Raw genomic sequence first — 7436 nt, 5'->3', positions numbered from 1 at the left:
GCCCGGGGTGCAGGGAAGCCCAGGGGTGTCATCCCTAAGCCAGTTAGAGGGGCAGGACCAAGCTGAGGGAGCCTTGGTGTTGTCTGGCTTCTCTCCCATTGCTGAGAACTCCCTCAGCCACCCCCACCCCCTCCCTTCCCTGCAGGGGCCCCGGCCCCACAGACCCCTCCCTGGGCCTCACCCCATGGCTCCCTCCCTCTGTCACCCCACCCCACAGGCCCCTCCCCGTCATATGCCCTTCCCTGCCCCCCCCATGATATCCTCCTCGGCCATAGGCCATAATAGCTTCTCAGCCCATGTGCACTCACCGTGTCCCCTCCCCCTCTGTGTGCCTCCCCTCACCTCATCCCTGTGCCCCTCCCTACCCTGTGACTCCCGCTCTGTCCCCGTGCCCCTCCCCACCTTCTGCCCTTCCCATTCTTCATTCCCCAAGTGCCTTTTTCATGTCCCCGACCCTGTGCGCCCCCCCCCCCCGTGCCCACCTCCCCCAGCCCAAGGCGCCCCCCACCCCCCAGGCAAACAGCTCGGATTCCAGAGTCCCTGAGACAAATTGCTGTAACTGTATTTATTGATGAGGCCAAGGCTTCTGGCGAAGCCCTGGTGGGGAGGGGCACAGGCGAGGGGCTCTACAGCGGAGCTGCATGAGGTCTGCTCGGTGCCAGGAGCTTCCAGACCAGGCGAGGGGGGGTTGGGGCCTCCCACACAAGGCCGCACCCAGGCAGCCCCCCAAGGTGGATGGCAGGAGGGCGCAGGGCGCAGGGCGGGCCGCAGAGGCCAGGCACACTCAGCAGTTGGCTTGCACACTCGCTCGGGGACTCGAGGCCGGTTCCATGACTCCAAACCAGTGCAAACGACTTAGTGCAAATTGAGTACGGAAGGGACGGGGAAACAGAGTCATGGCGGCTTTGCGTGTCCCGGGCACAAAGGAAAGCAAAGAAAGGAAATGAGAGAACAGAGGAAAGGAAGAAGAGAAGGAGGGTGAGGGGCGTTTGGGCGTGGCGGCTGGTGGTGGCCTGGCCACGGCAGGGTGGCCACGGAGATGACGCTGCCAGGCGGGGGTGACGGTCGCCGCGGGGCTTGTGCTGACGGTGCTGCTGTCAGGCTGCTCTCGCTCCTTGAGCTTCACCTGTAGAGACGGAGCGACAAGCAACTGTGTGGTGGCCGCGCAGGGCCGCCAGGGAAGCTTCTGGAACAGGGGCCCGCGCTCACCTTCCGGAGCCGATTCCTGAGTCGGGTCGTGAAGTGGTTCCAGAATGCAGCATGTTCTTGAGTCAGAGCTAGAAGGACTTGAAGAAGTCCCGGTTCCAAGGCCCAGGCGTGAGCTGGGTAGCACCATCTCTGCAGGGCGGGAGAGAGTCAGCACCCAACCCCTGCGCCCATGGCCTGCTCCCCGCGGCTGCCAGGCCCCTCCTCACCTTGTCGATGTGAGGGTTCTAGAGGTCCAGAGAGCAGCAGTGTGTGGACTCCTCCGGGAAGGCCAAGGAGTGAGACCTATAGGTGTTCTGACACCCGCGGGCCAGCCTAGAATGTTCTGTGGGAAAAGAGTGCTTGTGAGGGACGCTATGCGGGACGGCTGGCCTGGAGGGGCCATGTCTCACCCCTGTGCTTACCAGGAAGGCCGGACGGCATCACGTCCATCCTCACCGTCACACCAGACCATGTCATGTCCCTCCGAGCGCAGCCTCGCGCCGGCCTTCGGTGGCTGGAGGGCACGTCACCCGTCCTGGAGACCTGGCTGTGGGCAAGTGAACAAGGCGGTGAGTGGGCACAGAGGCTGGGGCAGGGGATGTCGGGCATGCCAGTGGGCTGGGCACTCACCCTCGTCTCCAGGCTGAGCCGGGAGGCACCGATCTCTGCTCCATCGTTGCCCACAGAGGCCCGCCTTGGCCTCGGGCTCTGGAGGCCAGTGCCTCCTCCGGCTCGCCGCCAGGTTCCCACTCTTCCCCCTGCCTGCGCCCTGACCCCCCACCAGAGCTCGCACTCATTCCACCCCAACCTCCTCACCTAGTCCGACCTCGCCAGTGCCCTTGACTCCCCTGGATGCTGTCTGTCTGTCATGCCAGACCCAGGGGCTGTGCAGGGAGGGCATGAAGTGTCACCTCTCCACTCAGCACCTGGGTCACAGTGCCACGTGGGAACGGTCGCCTGCAGGCCGGGCCCACGGCAGCCTCCTTGCTGCAGAAATGTCCTTGGAGCCCAGACCTGCAGCCGCCGCTCCCTCCGGGTGACGTCCCTCTGCGGGTCTCCCCGCGCACTCCTTCTTTCCCGCTCTCCTGCCCTCGAGGCTCCAACATGGGCCTTGGGAGGCCCATGCTGGAGCCGCTCCTATACCTTCTCCTAAATGAATTTCAGTGGGTGAGATGTAGTGACGGCTGGGGACCCTGCTGTGTCCTGAGTCCCCACTTCATCCTGTCCGACCGGGGCCTGGGCCCCCTGCAAGCTGGACCCCCTCGGCTACCTGTCCCTCCCTTGCTGGCGGCCCAGCCTCATCTCCCGCCCGCGCTCTTGAAATGCTCGCTCTACCTGGGAAGGGCACACGGCCCCCACCAGCCTGCACAGTCTCAGCTCCCCCTGAGACGATGTCACCTGTCCTGACCGCCCTCCTTCATCCTGCCGATCCGCCGGGAGGCCAGCCGCGTCTCCTCACTGCTCCTTGCTCCCTGTCACCTCCTGCTTGCAGAAGGCTGGCAAAGCAAGGCGCAGGGAGGGGAGGGGACTCGCCAGGCCGACAGACCGCTGTCCTCACTTACCCATGGCTGCCAGCTACAGCCCAACTGCCCCAGGTCCCGGGCGAACCCCTCGCCAGCTCCCCTCGTCCACCAGCCGCCACGACCTAAAACCAAAACTGACCGGGATGAATGTCTGGCTCCCCCTTCTTCCCTCTACGTGCCCGGCATGGGCCCACCGCATGCCATGCCGATGTCACCCAGACCCCAAGACACCTGGGACCCCATGCCACACTCCTGCCAGGTGCCCACCAGCCCTGCCCAAGCCGGTCCCTCAACCCTCGGTCACTCCTGCCAGACTCCAGATTTCCAAGGTGATCCTTGGCCCACTCAAGCTCCCCTACACCCTGTCCCCATCTTCCCCTGGTTGCCCCCGGTACCCCACGCTTCCCTGGTTACCCCTCGGCACCCCCGCTTCCCCAGTTTCCCCCGAAACCCCCCATCCCACCCCACCCACCACCCCCTCCCACACCCTGCTCTCCGGCCCTAGCCCGGGCTTTTTCTAACTGGGGTGGCCCCGCCCCAAATTCCCGCCCCTGCCCTGCCAGCCAATCAGAGTGGGGACCGTGTTCGGGGCCACCGCAAGGTCCACCTCCGCCCCAGACCGGTCCAGCGCACGTTCCTCACCCATCCCAGAATTCTCCAAAGACAGCATTCTCCACACCCCTGCACTGGCATCCCATAGACAGGGCCTGGCATTGTCCCCAAACGTTCCCCTCCCCTCAAGTCAGAGCAGCCGGGTCCCCTCGGGGCGGACCATCCAGCCTGCCTGCGGCCAACGCACTCTGCTCCCAGAGGGGGTCTGGACGCTGCCTTGGAGGCTTGCGCAGGACCCAGAGACCCCTCTGCCCCCACCATGGCTGAGACCCCACATGCCCCCTAGGGCCCCGGGAGTCCACGGGGAGCAGTCACAGGGGGTGAGGGTGGGGAATGAGGGCTCAGTTTGGGCCCCGGGAAGCTCCCTGGGGGCTCGGTGGGTCAGGGTGTGTGGGGATCTCGGCTCAAACACCCTCCGGTTGACAATGGTTGTGTTGGGGGGAGAGCGGCTGCCACAGGACAGGCGTCCTGCTGGGTGGGGTGCTCCAGGTCCCCTGACCTCTGTGTTCCCGTCACCCGCACAAGGCGCACATGCCAGGTTCCAGGGCTCACAGGCACGGTCTGGTGACAAGCGTCCCGCACAGCCGCCTCCCTGGGGCACTGCCGGCTCGGGAACTGAACAAAGCCTCGAGAGCATCAAGATACCCAAGCCCTACCCTTGGCCAGTCCGCCCCTGGGGGGACCACCTCGTCCTTTCTGGGGAGTGTCAGGCCCCCCAGGTCCCCGCAGAAAAAACCCGCGCGGTCCCCAGGGTTCGCCCACCAAGTCCAGGGTTTTGGCACCGTGGGCAGAGTCCGTGTAGACAGGGGAGCTGGAATCCCCCGAGGTCCGCGGGCAGACTCTCTGCTCCTTGGACACCACCGCAGAGTGCTGCGTGCCGCCCACCACCCCTGGCACCCCAGGCTTTCTCACGGTGAACCCCCAGATTTCCTGTGCAAAACACCCAGACTTTGCTATCGGCAGACTCCTAAGTCGGGGTGGTGCGGACCCCCACGGTTCGCCGTCCGCAGACCCTGGCCTCGGCAGCCTCCGGGCGGTCCGTACTGCCACCTCGCGGCCACTGCGGGGGGCACAGCACGACCGACTGGGCGCCATTCGGGGACGCATGGTGGGATCCGGGGCTGGGCTCGAGGCACAGCGAGAGGCCCCGAAATCCTCCTGCGCTTGGCAAGGCAGCACCAGGGACCCTGTGCCTGGGACCTGTGGGAAGTTTCTTCCTCTGTGGCCGACACCGCGGTATCTCGGCACAGGGGTCCCTCACTGCCCCCCGAGTATTCCCTCTAGTCTCCCCAAATTCAACCACGCAGGTGGGGGCGACTCGGGTGGAGTGGCTCGGTGGAGCGCCCCGTCTTCGCGATGGCCCTCGGGGACCACTGCGGCTGCGGTATCAGGCCGGAGCGGACCCGGGCCGCCGTGCGGGCGGACCCCAGCCTCACTCGGGCTGTGATGTGCGAGTCGGTGCCGCCACCTCGCGGCCACCTCTGTCTCCAACACCCCTAGCTGGCCACCCAGAGAGCAACCCGCTTTGGGGCGGCACCCCCATCAGGAGAGACCCACAACACCCCCACGTTCGGGCCCCAGGACCCCACGCTGCCTCAGGTCTCATGCGGTCGGTTTCGCTCTAGCATTTGGGCTCCCTGTTACCCCAGGACATGGGGCCCCTAGATTCCCAAGGATCTGCTCTCTCGAAAGGTGGCACCAGGATCTTAGGGTGCGGTGGGGAGTCCACTATTATAGCGCGTGGGCTCGAGGGCAGACAGCGCGCTCCAGCCAGGACATGTGGCTCCACAGCCCCGCCACGACCCCACAGCTCGACGTGGGGACCTGGACCCTTTGTCACAGAGCATGCTTGCCACATAGGATCCCACTTTTTAATGATCCCCTAGGATGCTGGGGCGTCTCCTACACCCCACATCGGTGGCTGTGTCAAGGTGCTCGGGAGACCGGCCGGACCTTCTACGGCAGGACTATCCACGGCAGGACCGGGAGGCAGCGCCCCGCTGGGTCATTAGCATCTGAACGCCCGAACTGAATGGAGATGTTAGTGCCTGGGGGCCTGGGGTCTGCGGGGCTCTGCTGTTCCCTCGGTGGCAGATGCCGGCTCCATAAAAAGCCGAGTCTGGGGGCTGTGTATGGGGGTGTAGGTGTGCTGGGTCTGACGTGCGCAGGTCCGGGTTTGGCGGCAGGTGCTGTCCTCGTCCCGCCTGGGAGGTGTGACGTGAGTCCCAGTCTACGGTGCTGATGGCTTCCAGCAGACCTGTGTCTGAGAGGCTGCGGGTGTGCCCTGACCTCCTGCCTGGGGGGCTCAGACGAGCACCCCACCTCCCCAATGACCCTCATGGACCACTGCGGAATCAGGCCTGTGCGGACCCGGGTCGTATTGCGGGCGGACCCCAGCCTCGGCCGGGACACCCACATGTGCGAGTCGGGGCCGCCACCTCGCGGCCACCGTGGTCTCCAACACCCAACCAACTCGGCACCAATCAGGGAGTGTGATCGGCTTGGGCGTTGGCACCCAATGCAAAGGGGAGAACCCTGAAATCCTCCTGCCCTCGGCAAGGAAGCCCCAGGGACCCTGTGCTGCTGGGGGCGCCTGTGGGGTCACCGCCCAAAACCGACACTGCCGTATCCTCGGCATAGGGATCCCCCGCCGTCCCCGAGTATACCCTCTCATCTCCCCAGCTTATTTTCAGCCTTGGGTGACTCAGAGGGTTGTTGGCCTGGGGTGACTCTGCCCGGTGCCCATCTCCTCGATGACCCCCGTGGACCACCGCGGACCCGGGATGCTGTGCGGGCGGACCCCAGCCTCAGGCTCCTTGGGAGGTGATGGACGAGTTAGCAGTGCCACCTCGCGGTCGCCTCTGCCACCCACAACCAATGCAGTACGAACCAGGGGATGTGACAGGCTCCGGGGGTCAGCCCAAGAACAGGGGGGAAGACCCAAGCATCCTGTGCTCAGCCAGGCAGCCCCCAGGACCCCCGTGTGGCCAGAGGCCCCAAGAGAAGTGCTTCCCTTTGAGCCTGGATTCTGGTCCCCGGACATTGGTCTCCTGTGCTCCCAGTCAGGTCCACTCCAGCACAGGGTGTCCCGTGCCTCCAAGCGTTTGCTGTCACCTTCCCTTTGGCCCAGATGACACAGGGGCCCAGTCAGTGGTACAGTCCTGGCAGCACTTAGACTGCTGGGCAGACCGAGGCTGCTGCCTTTTGATGCGTCCTCTGGGCATGTGCCCACCACAGTGCCAGCGGCCAGAGGCCCTGCACATCCCCGTAGCACTCTCCTGGGCCCTTAGACACCTCTTTGTCCCCTGGTTGGGGACGGGGGTGATCTGCTGGGATTTGCGGAAGCTTCGAGCCATTTGCTTCTTAATGGGGACTTTGCATATCCATGGGACTCCTGGGAGGGGAGGCGGGCACCAGCTTCCCTCCCTGCTCAAGGGAGGAGTCCCCAGTAGACAAGCGAGCTGCAGCATTGGGCCATCTAAAGGCTCAGCAGTGGCCAGGGAGGGACCCCGAGGGACCCCAACACAAGCCACTGCACAAGGTGTTGGATAGAGTGCCCTGGGGATGAGCAGGATGCACGAGGGCATTTTTTTTTTTAAGTTTTTATTTATTTGAAAGAGAGCTCACAGAGGGAGAGGGAGAAGCAGACTCCCCAGCGAGCAGGGAGCTATGAAGCTCGATCCCAGGACCCCAAGATCATGACCTGAGTGGAAGGCAGACGCTTCACACTTCACCGACCAAGCGCCCCAGGCATCCCAGCGGGGGTCGTCTCTGAAGGTGGCGCTTGCCAGGTAGAGGGGCGGCCACGCGGCCCGGCTGCCTGACCTCCCGGCGGTCTGAGCGAGGGGCCTGGGGCTCCGCGTTCGCTCGGTAGGAAACAAGGCCGTGACCCCACGGGATACCCTGGACCCCAGAAGTGTCACAGTTGAGCTACCTAGAAACAAACAGGCAGAAGCCCCTGCCCCCAGGCAGGAGAAGGCAACGGTAGGAGCTGAAGGAGGGGAGCGCGTGCAACCATGGGGAGAACCAGGCGTGGCGCGGAGAGGAACAGGGGTTGCAAGACAGCGCCGGGACCTCCCGTCATGTGCCGTGGGACATTCAAGCCTGCGGCGG

The 7436-nt window shown here is 65.0% G+C and overlaps 1 long non-coding RNA gene across 1 annotated transcript; it reads right to left on the bottom strand.

The window, feature by feature from the left end:
• Nucleotides 1-550: 550 nt before the first annotated feature.
• LOC125079961 (uncharacterized) lies at nt 551-3151 on the bottom strand. The gene is made up of 5 exons (XR_007121175.1): nt 1819-3151; nt 1611-1735; nt 1416-1531; nt 1210-1338; nt 551-1126 (listed from the first exon to the last, which is right to left on the bottom strand). It is a non-coding gene; the product is annotated as an uncharacterized LOC125079961 (long non-coding RNA).
• Between the last annotated feature and the right edge of the window lie 4285 nt (nt 3152-7436).

Source organism: Lutra lutra, chromosome 10 (assembly GCF_902655055.1).
Source record: "Lutra lutra chromosome 10, mLutLut1.2, whole genome shotgun sequence".
Classification (NCBI taxonomy): Eukaryota; Metazoa; Chordata; class Mammalia; order Carnivora; family Mustelidae; genus Lutra; species Lutra lutra.
This window is presented reverse-complemented; position numbering and strand designations above follow the sequence as displayed.